The sequence below is a fragment of the Aegilops tauschii genome, chromosome 6, assembly GCF_002575655.3.
Source record: "Aegilops tauschii subsp. strangulata cultivar AL8/78 chromosome 6, Aet v6.0, whole genome shotgun sequence".
Classification (NCBI taxonomy): Eukaryota; Viridiplantae; Streptophyta; class Magnoliopsida; order Poales; family Poaceae; genus Aegilops; species Aegilops tauschii.
The window spans coordinates 411,006,052-411,018,577 of NC_053040.3; the positions used below are offsets into that span (position 1 = coordinate 411,006,052).

Below are 12,526 nucleotides of genomic sequence, written 5' to 3' on the forward strand. Positions count from 1 at the left end.
ATGAAAAAAGTTGGACGCTATGGCATTGGGTTCATTGACCCAAATACCATTAATGAAACAACATGAAAATTGGAATGGTATAAACAAGATGTAGAGAATAAAATGCTAGAGTTCTTGAAGCGCCTCAATACCAATGAAGATATACTACTTCCTTACAACTTCCTGTGAGTCACACTGTCTTGTACTACAAATTCTGTTTTTGCTTACTAGCTAGCTAGATGTTAATAATTAAGTGTATAGGGTTTAGGGTAGTTGATTAGTGTTATGCACATGCCCGCTTAATTAAGACATGCAAACATGTGCGCATGCAGTTACTACTGGATCTTGTTAGACATTAAAGTTGATGAAGGAAAAGTCGAAGTACTGGACTCACTACTTAAAAAAGAAAGTGACTACACCATCTTGAAGGGGATAGTTGGCAGGTAATTTCGATCATTATTAACTATATCTCGGTCCATTTAGTTCGTCATTTCCTGATATCAACTATTTAATATAATAACCCCTTTATTAAAAATTTTTGCCAGCGGGCAGGGCTTGGGCAAAGTTCATCAAGGTGACTCCAGGCAAATGGCGAGAAAAGCTGTTTTGGTATCGACCCAAGGTAAGTAATTAAGTAGTACTAGCTAGCTACCATTCAGGGTTGGAAAAAGCGTTATTAGGTGTACGCCTAGGCGCGCCGAAGCGCTCGGAGACAGCCCACCGCGTAGCCTTGGGCCTAATCGGTGCTCTAGGCGGGCCCATCGCTTAGGCAGACCCAGGCGTGCGCCTAAGCGCGATGAAGCAGAGAAAAGCGGCGAGGAGGCTGCGCAAGGCAGAGCAAGGCGGACCGGAGATGGAATCGGAGAGGTTACAAGCCTGGGCGGGAAGGTGGCGAGAAGATCGCGAGAGGATGGAGAAGATTGCGGGAAGTTTGCTGGCAGAGGAAAGGAAAGATTTGGCTAGACTTTGGATATATATACACTGAAAAGGGTGGCGGCGGCTGGATCTATTCCGTCCTCGCTTCGTCCTCCGGCCGCCGAGACGAAGAGATTCACCTCATCCTCTCACCATGCAGCCAGGACTTCTTCCTCCTCTCGATCCCTCTGCTCGACGACAAGCTGAGATCCGGTCTTCTTCCCTGCTACAGGTGAGCTACCAATTCGATTTTGTCTGTCCCTTCTCTTCTCGTGTATTCACTGTGCCTGTGTACTTCCTCTGCATCGTCCCCTGGATTGCTAGTTTGTTGCTACTTGCTGCCCTGTCCCTCGCATGGAATCACTTGATCTGCACTTTATGTATTGATATTGATTTATCTAGATTGTTAATTGGGTGCTGTTTGATCCATCCCTGGCGGATCTAGGATTGCAGCGCAGGGGTGCCACTCAATATAAAAAATTGTGCAGAGATCTCACAATTTAAATGTCATGTCAGCATCACGTAGTACCATAATCGAGTCAACAAAAGAAATGATAGTTAGTTTGTTCGATCTGCAACTGATTTATACATGCCTTGATGCTGTTGTGTCTGAATTTGCTCATGCATTTACAAGATGTAACAAATACAGTAAGAAGCAATTAGTATTTGGGCATAAACAATATAGTGGGAGACAGGAACTATGCTCAGGCTCAAGGTAAAAGCTGCTCCTGGCCTGGGTCAATGCCTTTAGACTCGCCTAGTCTGTCACCGCAATCCGGCATGCCCGTGCTCGCCGGCAGCCAGCTCGGCAGCCTGCAGTGCTCCCTCTGCCTGACCTACGCCTATTGCCGCTGGCCGTTGCACCAAATGACCTGACCATCCTAGACTCTGAACCTATGAAATTTTCTTTACTGATCACTTCTAATGGAATAAGACATGACTGAAAATAATAGTAACTTTGTGATGCAGTTGTACTCGACAGCTCATCCGACGAGGAGGTTAAAGTGGGCTGGTCATATCTAGCGCCTGAAGAAGCAAGGTAAGTATCCACTAGTGTGAAGGTAATCATTCTATGCACTATTCATGTTAATGAAGTTCCTTCTATGATTGTCTCAGTTCATAAGTTATATACATGGCATGATGCCAAGATGTGATACTGGACGTTACTAGTAGTCTAGTACTACTGTACTAGTATAGAAGTAGGATCATATTCTATTGCATGGTGCCAAAATGTGACAGTGACATAGCTGCTACTAGTACACTAGTCTAAAAGTAGGATCATATGCGTGTGAGTGTGGCTGCTAGTAATCTTGAATGTAAAGATATGAGGTTATTTATATCACATGATACTTCAAATTAGTATATCAGAGGAGTTGTTCAGTTTGTATAAAAAGGAAATTGCTTCTGGATCGGTATTGAGCATTGCAAGACAAAATAAGTTTCGAATGCAACACATTTATGAGCTTATGCAAAAAATATGTTCTTTTGGTTTCCTCCATGGTAGTTTTTGTATTATCGATTTACTTCACAACAGAAAGTTTCTTGGAAGTTCGTGCTATGATTTTCTCTTTTGTTTCCTGATGCCAAGATGGAACACCAGCCAGAACTAGTCCTAGTGTAAAAGTAGGATCATATGTATGTGGTTGCTGGTAATCTTTACTGTGGAGACTAGAGGTTCATTAATCAGAGGGTTGTTTAGTCGGTATAAAAATGGATTTGCTTCTGGATCTGTATCGAGCATTGCAGCCTTGCAGGACTAAATAAGTTCCCAATGCAATTATGCAACAAATTTATAAACTTGTAATGCAAAAAATTATGTTCTTTGGTTTCCCTCATTGTAGTTCTTGTATTTTCTATTTTAGTTTGTTTTGCTTGGAATCTCTCCATAGGCAGCTTCCTACCTATTTCATATTTGATCTGCATATACTATGAATTTATGATATTATAACTTATATTGCTTTGCTTCTGTCTTCTTCTGTAAAAATCATATACCTAATTAAGTGGGTAATGATTTATCTTCTACTGTATGTTTTTCGGATGTGGACACGCGCACACCCGTACAGACATACTATATTGCATTTTTTGCTTTGATTATTATCTTGATTTATGCCTACTTGTGGTCTCCACTTTGATAGATATGGTCCATATTTTTTATCATTATCGATGTGAATTACTGAACTATTGCTCCTGTGTATTCGAGCATTTGTAGGATGTTGGAGACAAATATAACATCAATGTTGCTGGAAGAGAATGCCCGTAAGAGAAAGTCGGATGATGTGGGATGGGAGTATGGGAGTCTAGCCGATGTTTCCAACAAGGACAAAGTGAAGTGTTTGTTTTGTAACCATGTGATCATTGGAGGTGTTTATCGTCACAAGCAGCATGTGGCTCACATTGGTAATTTTGTGGCTAAATGCAAGAAAAGCTCGCAGGAAGCTAAAGATAGGTGCAGGAAATCTCTTGAGGAGGCATCTAATAAGAGGAGGGAAAAGACTTCTCGTGAGCTAGAGCTCAGAGAAGGCGTGAATATTTCTCGTGTTGGAGATGCTTAAGTTACTTGTATTGGAAGCGCCGAGCCACACAAGATAGGTCCCATTGACAGTGGACACATCCTATTGATCCTAAATTAACTCAAGTTGTGCGTCTGTGTGGAACTATCCCTATTGTGACTTGAGAGAAGTCTTTCAAATAAGATTCTAGGAATAAAGTACTTGTGAACTTGAGCTCATAATTTATAATGCTATATGCCATATTGGGTCTTGTGTGATGTTTGCCTCAAGTATATTTGAATATTTGATGTTCCTATGTTACTACTACTTCCCTTGAGTAGATCATTTTTAGTTATTCACGTTGTTGTGATGTACTCCCTCCATCACATGATATAAGATCTGAATATAAGATCTTATATCATGGGATGGAGGAAGTATCTTATTATCATTCAATTGTCCTAACCTACTGTAGTAGAAAATGCCTAAGGCTATGCCTAGACAAAAAATTGTCGTCCTAACCTGCTACCATACAAAACGCCTTGGCCCGCCTAGGCTACGCCTAGGCAGGCTAGGCGCTAGGCAGAGAGTCATCGCCCGCCTACCGCCTAGCGCTTTTTCCAACCTTGCTACCATCTCTTTAATTCTTGTTTCAATACCATTAATTAATTATCATGCTTGATTAATTATTATCTGATTAAATTCCATTCTCGTAAAGGCCCTGAAGCAGGCGCCGGGGACTGATCTGTGTGTATACTACGTTTGCGAGAACATTCACATGATGGCGTCCGAAAGGAGCAAATCTCAAAGACAGGAATGGGTACGTTTGCCAGAACACTATTCACAATTTTCACATCATTATCGATATCTAGTCACACAACTAATACTCATGCATATTGATCTCCTTCTTAACAGTTCAAAGAGGTGCTGGAGAAGCTCCTACCAACGGAGCGCATACTAACACTTCAAGAGGCAATAGCGGGATTTTTGCTCGACCAGGTCATAGATCCCAAAGGAAAAAATACTATTACCCGCTACTGCCCCCATGAACCACTCCCAATTGTCATCGTGCTCCGAAGGCACCAAGGCAACATGTAGGAGAAATTGTATATATATATACATGTGTATGTGTGAATAATGCTAGTTGTGAGACATTCAATGATATATATATATGTGTGTGTGTGTGATCGGTTCTACGAAAAATTCTATTTATATATGTGCATAACGTGTACAATATGTAGTATCGTAAAATACCAGCAAACGAAAAAGAATTAAATGGAAAACACAAAATTAAAGGAAAAATAAAAAATAAAACCAAAACCCCCAAATATTTTAGTACTGGCTGGTGTTACCAACCGGTAGTAAAGGGCTCCCCGCCCCCGGCGCTGGCTCGTGCCACGTGGTGGCCCTTTAGCGGCGGTTCGTGCAGAACCGGTACTAAAGGGGGGGACCTTTAGTCCCCACTCTTTAGTGCCAATTGCAGAACCGGCACTAAAGGCCCTTACGAACCGGCGATACATCCCGGTTCTGCACTAGTGAGAGCGAGCCAAGGAGAGAGAGATGTTCGTGCGCACCCCAGTGTTCGAACCTCAAGGGTTTGCCGGAACCCAGAATCCGACAGGGTTCATGGCTTCGACCGCTATTCCTCATCTGCAAGAGGGAAACCCATCGGATCCACCATCAGGCACCACTAAAGGACCAACTATCGCTCCTGCCCTGGCCTTAGATCCAGAGCAGACCACCTTGTCTGAAGACGGGAGTTTCAACCCCACCGGACCCTCTCCTACTACGGAACTCCTTGCCGGAGACCCAGAGGCGATCATATTATCGGCAGACCTGGAGTCGAACAGGGTTCTCCCTGTCGTCAGGAAGCCAAACTCACCTCTGGATGTTAACTCCAAACTTTGAGGTCTGCGCCCATTGGGCATAGCCAAGCAGCATCCATCCCAGCTCCGCGGATCCTCAACCACCTGTCCAGTTTTCACTTCTAAGCGAAGCTCTGGACTTAATATGATCCCTCACCATCACTGAAGCGTCATTTCTGAACTATGCCCAGCCTAGGGTCTGAGTGCGAGGAATTTCGCGTCCCACCCACCACCCACTTGGTAGCCACTGTCGAGGACTTAACCGACATGCTTGACTATGCCTCCGAAGACATCGATGGTATGGACGACGATGCCGGAGCCGACCCAGGCCAATATCCGCCTATCACCGAGTGTTGGACGGCCACCTCTACATACGACGTGTATATGGTAGATACACCTAAAAAGGACGATGACGACGGCAGGCAGGACCCGATTGAGGACAAGCCTGTCGCAGCACCACGAAAGCGCCGACGTCAGCGGCGCCGCTCAAAATCGCGTCGCGGAAAAGAAAGCAATACCGGCATCGGAGATAACAACACTCCGGACGACGCCGAAGACCCCGTCGAGCGTGCATCCGAGCAGGATGAATGGGAGGAGGGACAAGTTAACCCCGACGAACCTGTCGAGAATGAGGATTCGGAAGATAGTAACTATCTACCGGTCTCCGAGGAGGATGTCAGCCTCGGCAACGAAGACTTCATCGTGCCAGAGGAACCCCTCGAGCAAGAGCGCTTCAAGTGACAGCTAATCGCCACTGCGAGGAGCCTAAAAAGAAACATCAACAGCTTCAAGCTGAACAGGATACGTTGAACGACAGATGGACCAAGGTCGTGGCTGCCGAAGAATACGGCCTCGAGCGCCCAACAAAGAGTTATCCAAAACGTCAGCTACTACCACAATTCAACGACGAGGCCCTCGAGCCAATACCTTCAAGATATAATCACGCTGACGAACCAGACCGACCACCACGTGACCGGGACAAAGCGCCTGCTTATGCCGAACACCAGCCCGCGCCACCTCGCCATCGAGGCAAAGAGGTAGCAGCTCCGAGCTACACCTACGACTTACGTCAGGACCTGGGCAATAGAGCCGGTCAGACTAGATCAATCTACGGATCAAGGGGACGCGCTCCAACAAGAGACGATGGCCATCAAGCTTGGCGCGATAAGCATAACCAAACTCGGGCTAAAAACTGAACACGGATGTCATCCGAACTCCGTCGTGATGTTGCCCGATACAGAGGTGCCGCACACCCCTTGTGCTTTACCGATGAGGTAATGCAGCACCAGTTTCCGGAAGGGTTTAAACCTGTAAACATTGAAGCATATGATGGAACGACAGATCCCGCTGTATGGATTGAGGACTTTCTTCTCCATATTCATGATCTCCACGCCATTAAATACCTCCCCCTAAAGCTAAAGGGACCAGCACGACACTGGTTAAACAGCCTCCCAGAGAACTCTATTGGCAGCTGGGAAGATTTGGAGGATGCCTTTCAAGACAACTTCCAAGGTACTTATGTCCGGCCACCGGATGCCGATGACCTCAGTCACATAGTCCAGCAACCCGGAGAGTCAGTCCGCAGACTCTGGACTCTGTTCTTAATTAAAAAGAACCAAATCGTCGACTGTCCGGACGCCGAAGCCCTAGAGGTCTTTAAACATAGCGTCCGCGGCGATTGGCTCGCCCGACACCTCGGTCAAGAAAAGCCGAAGTCTATGGCAGCTTTTAGCGCACTCATGACCCGCTTCTGCGCGGGAGAAGATAGCTGGTTACCTCGTAGAAGCAACAGTGCCAGCAACCCTGGCACCTCCGAAGCCAGGGATGGCAACGGACGGCCACGACGTAACAAACATAATGGAACAACAATGAAGAAACTGAGGATACGACAGTCAACGCCGGATTCAGTGGCTCTAAACCCGGTCAGCGGAAGAAGCCATTCAAAGGAAATAGGGACGGTCCATCTAATTTGGACAAAATACTCGACCAGCCTTGCCAGATTCATGGCACCCCCGACAAGCCTGCCAATCATTCCAATAGAAACTGTTGGGTCTTTAAACAGGCCGGTAAGTTAAATACCAAACATAAGGGGAAAGGGCCTCCAAGCGAGGACGATGATGAGCCCCGCCCACCAAACACAGGGGGACAGAAGAAATTTCCCCCTGAGGTGGAAACAATGAATATGATATACGTCACCCATATCCCCAAGAGGGAGCGCAAGTGGGCACTAAGGGACGTCTACGCCGTAGAGCATGTCGCCCCAAAATTCAACCCATGGTCGGCCTGTCTGATCACGTTCGATCGCAGGGACCACTCGACCAGTATCCGTCATGGAGGTTCGGCAGCCCTGGTCCTCGATCAAATCATTTATGGATACCATCTCACTTGAGTCCTTATGGACGGCGGCAGCAGTCTTAACCTGATCTATCAAGACACTGTCCGTAAAATGGGTGTTGACCCATCAAGAATCAAGCCTAGTAACACCACCTTTTAAAGGAGTGATACCCGGTGTAGAGGCTCGTTGCACGGGTTCATTAACATTGGAAGTAGTCTTTGGGTCGCCGGACAACTTTCGAAGCGAAGACTTGATCTTCGACATTGTCCCCTTTCGCAGTGGTTATCACGCACTGCTCGGACGAACCGTTTTCGCCCATTTCAATGCAGTCCCGCACTATACTTACTTAAAGCTCAAAATGCCCAGACCACGCGGCATTATCACAGTCAATGGAAACATGGAGAGCTCCCTCAGTACTGAGGAGCACACCGCGGCCCTTGCAGCCGAGGCACAGAGCGGCCTTATCAAGCCGAACAATTCATCAGCCATCGAGCCACCGGACACTGCTAAGGGAGTCCGGTTTACTATGTAGAACGACAGCTCGGGGGATCCTGAGCTGGACTAGCAGTTCCGCCTCCACCGATCGCCCTATAAAGCCGTGACATATGTACCGCGTGTGCATAACTACGCACTTAAAATACCCTGGGCAACGACGGAGGCACACTGCGGACAAGGTCTATAGTGCGGCTCGGCCCTATTTGGACCTTAACCTTTTTTCTTCCTTTCTCTTCTCTCTTATATTACAAATTCGTTAAAACCTAGTCACCCTACGGTCGTGCAAGGGCTCTTTTACTGGCCCCTTTTGTATAAGCGATCGTCGACTGCATCTCTCAAAGGACCGTTTACCAAGGCAAAATGGCGCAGACGTGCGGCAGGGCATCAATGGGATCTTCAAGACTACATTTTCTTTTTAGGCCCTGCATACAACTTCTCCTTGTGTACAAATTCTCGGCATGTAAAATAGCCTTGATGTTTATCGCATTATCTGTAATAGCACGTCTTGAAGTATTAATCAGAGCATAAAGGAAACCGTTTATTGCCACCCCCTGTTCGGTATTGGTTTATTTCACCATCTGTATTCACTCCTTGCTTTAGATTGCCAAATATACTTTGGCCCAGCCAAAATGTCGGGGCCTCTATTCGGCCACGTATATTTTCAAAAGTCCGAACAATCCTAGGTTATACTTCGGCATCCCGAATATTGCATTATATGCATCAGCTCCGAATCATGTCTTTGGTCAATAGTTGGTTTGCCCGGCTCCTGTGATTACCACCTTACGTTCCGCTAGTTCGGCTAAGGTAGTAAAGGGAGAGCTACTGCGATTGTGTTTCTGGTTCATCCAGTTAAACACCTCAGTAGAGAAAGCCGAAAACTGACTGTCATGATATGGCGAGAGCTGGTCGGCGACTTGCTACAAATCTTTTGTGATTTATTCCATATTATACGAAGGGCTGGCCTCCGCTCAGTCATGCGCCAAAGGCATCCTAGTTCGGATGGCCGCATATGCACCAGGGGTTAGTACTTAGCCCCACCGTCAAACTCTTATGGCTAAGTGAAAGCAATAAAGCCGCATAGTCTGATTGCCTGGTTCGCTGCGCAGACACCTCCTTTACGGACCAAGACATTGGGTTAAGCGTGATCACGCGCTATACCGAACACCCCGTACCATCTACGTGGGGGCTGAAGCCGATGACTGGCAAACTTTCAGAATTGACACGGCCGCACAAGAGGAATTTTTTTTCAGATAAAGGCATAAATATATTATAAGCCTTGGTTCATAAAACAAAGTCTGAACAGCTCGGATACATTCGCTCGAACATGATGTCCTTTGAGCATTGGCCCTCTATTATTCGGGCACCCGCCAGGACATCTTCAAAATACCTCTCCGGCTTCCGGTGGTCCTTGCCTTCGGGTGGGCCTTCGGTTGCCAGGACGGTGGCCTTCATCTTCGCCCAGTGCATCTTGACACGGGCAAAGGCCATCCGCGCACCATCTACGCACGCCGAACGCTTCAGAGATTTGACTCGGGGCAGCGCTTCAACGAGTCGCCTCACCAAGCCGAAATAGCTGCTAGGAATGGGTTCGGCTGGCCAAAGTCGGACTATGATATCCTTCGTGGCCAATCCGAACATCCTATGCAGCTCTACCAGTTGCTTCATCTGGTTGTTCAACAGCACCGGGTGTTCCGGCGCCAGGAACTGTGACCAGAACAACTTCTTTGTCGAGTTCCCCTCCTGGGCTCGGAAGAACTGTGCGGCGTCGGCAGCACTCCTTGGCAGATCGGCAAAGGCGTCTGGAGAACTCCACAGTCGAGTGAGCAAGGCATATCTTTAACCTCCAAATATACTCTGCAAAAGAAAGGGCTTACCAGCCGCTATCTGTTCGGCCTGCCGGATCTCCTCACGAGCACTCTGGGACTCGGTCCGCGCCTCTTTGGCCTCTTGGAGGGCCTTGGCGAGTTCGGCCGCTTGAGCCGTAGTCTTCTCCTCCAAGGCCTCGCACTTGCCGATGGCGTTCTTCAGCTCTTGCTCCACTTCGGCCACCCTCTCTTCGTGCTGGCAGCGGGTGACCTGTCTGGTCTTTAATTCCGCAGCCGCTTTGTCAGTGGCTGCTTTATTTACCTTCGCCTCCTCCTTGGCCTAGGCAAGGGCACTCCTGAGGGTCTCGACTTTGGCCACGCTACCTGCACTCATTATCACAGCAGTGCATGAGTGAAGGAAATATGCCCTAGAGGCAATAATAAAGTTATTATTTATTTCCTTATTCCATGATAAAGGTTTACTATTCATGCCAGAATTGTATTAACCGGAAACTTAGTACATGTGTGAATACATAGACAAACAGAGTGTCACTAGTATGCCTCTACTTGACTAGCTCGTTGAATCAAAGATGGTTAAGTTTCCTAGCCATAGACATGAGTTGTCATTTGATCCCGATAGGAGCTGCACATATCTCATTCTCAGGGCACACCGGATGAGCAGTGCGTACAACTAAAACCAGGCCTCAAGTTTCCCCGAGGTGGCGCTGCAAAGGGCTCTAGTTTGGACCAACACTCGGAGGAGCACTGGCCCGGGGGGGTGAAAATAAAAATGACCCTTGAGTCTGCAGAACCCAAGGGAAAAAGGCTTAGGTGGCAAATGTTAAAACCAAGGTTGGGCCTTGCTGGAGGAGTTTTATTCAAAGCGAACTGTCAAGGGGGTCCCATAAATCACCCAACCGCGTAAGGATTGCAAAAATCAAGGAATATAACACCGGTATGACAGAAACTAGGGTCGCAAGAGTGGAACAAAACACCAGGCATAAGGCCGAGCCTTCCACCCTTTTCCAAGTATATAGATGCATTAATTAAGATAAGAGATATGGTGATATCCCAACATATCCATGTTCCAACATGGAACAAACTTCATCTTCACCTACAACTTGCAACGCTATAAGAGGGGCTGAGCAAAAGCGGTAACATAGCCAAACAACGGTTTGCTAGGAAAGGTGGGTTAGAGGCTTGACATGGCAATATGGGAGGCATGATATAGCAAGTGGTAGGTAGCGCGACATAGCAATAGAGCGAACAACTAGCAAGCAAAGATAGAAGTGATTTCGAGGGTATGGTTATCTTGCATGAAATCCCGCTAGGAAGAAGAACGAGTCCATGAAGAAGACAAACGGACGTTGTCGAACGAAACCTCACAACTCCGGAACGAAACCAAAGCTAACGAGAGAAGCAACCCGGAAAGAAACAAACAACATAGTAAACAACCACTACATACACATGGCATGGTGCACAAACAAGTATGATGCATGTCCGGTTTAAAGAGGCATGGCATGGAAAAGTGCATAAACAATACTACAAATTAAGTGGAGCTCAATATGCAATGAGTTGCATATTGACGAAACACCACATCAAATATTTAGTTCGCTCTTGTTTAGGTACTCAACAATATTAAATGTTGTTAAACATGGAAAGAGGTGAAGCATAATTACTAACTATTTAGGCAAGTTTAAATGAGGCCGGAAACACAAACAACAATTCCGGAAAATCCCCATGTCATTTAGCAATTTTAATGCAAACATCAATTTTAGACATTTTAAATGTTGTTATCACAATGCGGATGACATATACAAGTTTATGGAATTTTATGAAAATGTTGACATGAGCATGTTATGAAGCATTTGGTCACCATGGCGGAACGAAACGTGTGCCATGGCAACGAATCCGAAAATGATGTCACAGCAACATATCGGTTCTGATAGCTCACGGAGATACCGGTGCAAAAGAAGTGGGCGTGAGCGTGTCATGCAAGGATGGTCGGGTGCTCCCGGATTCCGGGTTCCCACGGGACGGCGGCATGGCAAACGAGGAACGTGCAAAGACCTCTCTCGGACACGGTGCAAACACGAGCATCTCATACAACACACATGCATTCATTCACGGGCGTCGTCTCGGGGTTATACCTTTGAAGCGTGCCTTTCGGAACAGATCAAGTTCGTTGAGGGAAGTAGTGGTGCACGGGCCGTAGTTGTACACGGGTCTTCGGCGATGGTAGTGGTACACGGTCGTAGAGGAACTTGGCGTATCCGGGGGCTCCGGATGTCGCGGTACTTGGCGAATCTACGTAGTCGTACACGTTCAAGCAGACACTTATGTGGCGTCGTGCAACTTGGCGCATCCAAAGGGTACTTGACGGGTCCGAGGTCTCCGGCCGTAGTGGTACTTGCTGTTACATGTAGCCGAACTTGAGGTGCTCCTGGCGTTGGACAGAACCATGGCGAGGTTCAGCAGCTACCCCACGTCCATGACGAAAAACGGAGCTCGCGCACGGAGTCGAAGCAGCAAGCAGGGGCATGTGTGGAGCAACAGCACAACATCAGCAGAGGCCATGGCGACATGGGGCCTTGGGCGCCATCGGGGTGGAAGGCGAACTCGGGGTCCGGCAGCAGCAAGGCGATG

The 12,526-nt window shown here is 47.2% G+C and overlaps 1 long non-coding RNA gene across 1 annotated transcript; it reads left to right on the forward strand.

Annotated features, from left to right (window-relative positions):
- The first annotated feature begins 701 nt into the window (after positions 1-701).
- Positions 702-3,654, forward strand: LOC120966571 (uncharacterized). Its single transcript, XR_012186879.1, has 2 exons — positions 702-1,126; positions 1,864-3,654. It is a non-coding gene; the product is annotated as an uncharacterized lncRNA (long non-coding RNA).
- The last annotated feature ends 8,872 nt before the right edge of the window (positions 3,655-12,526 follow it).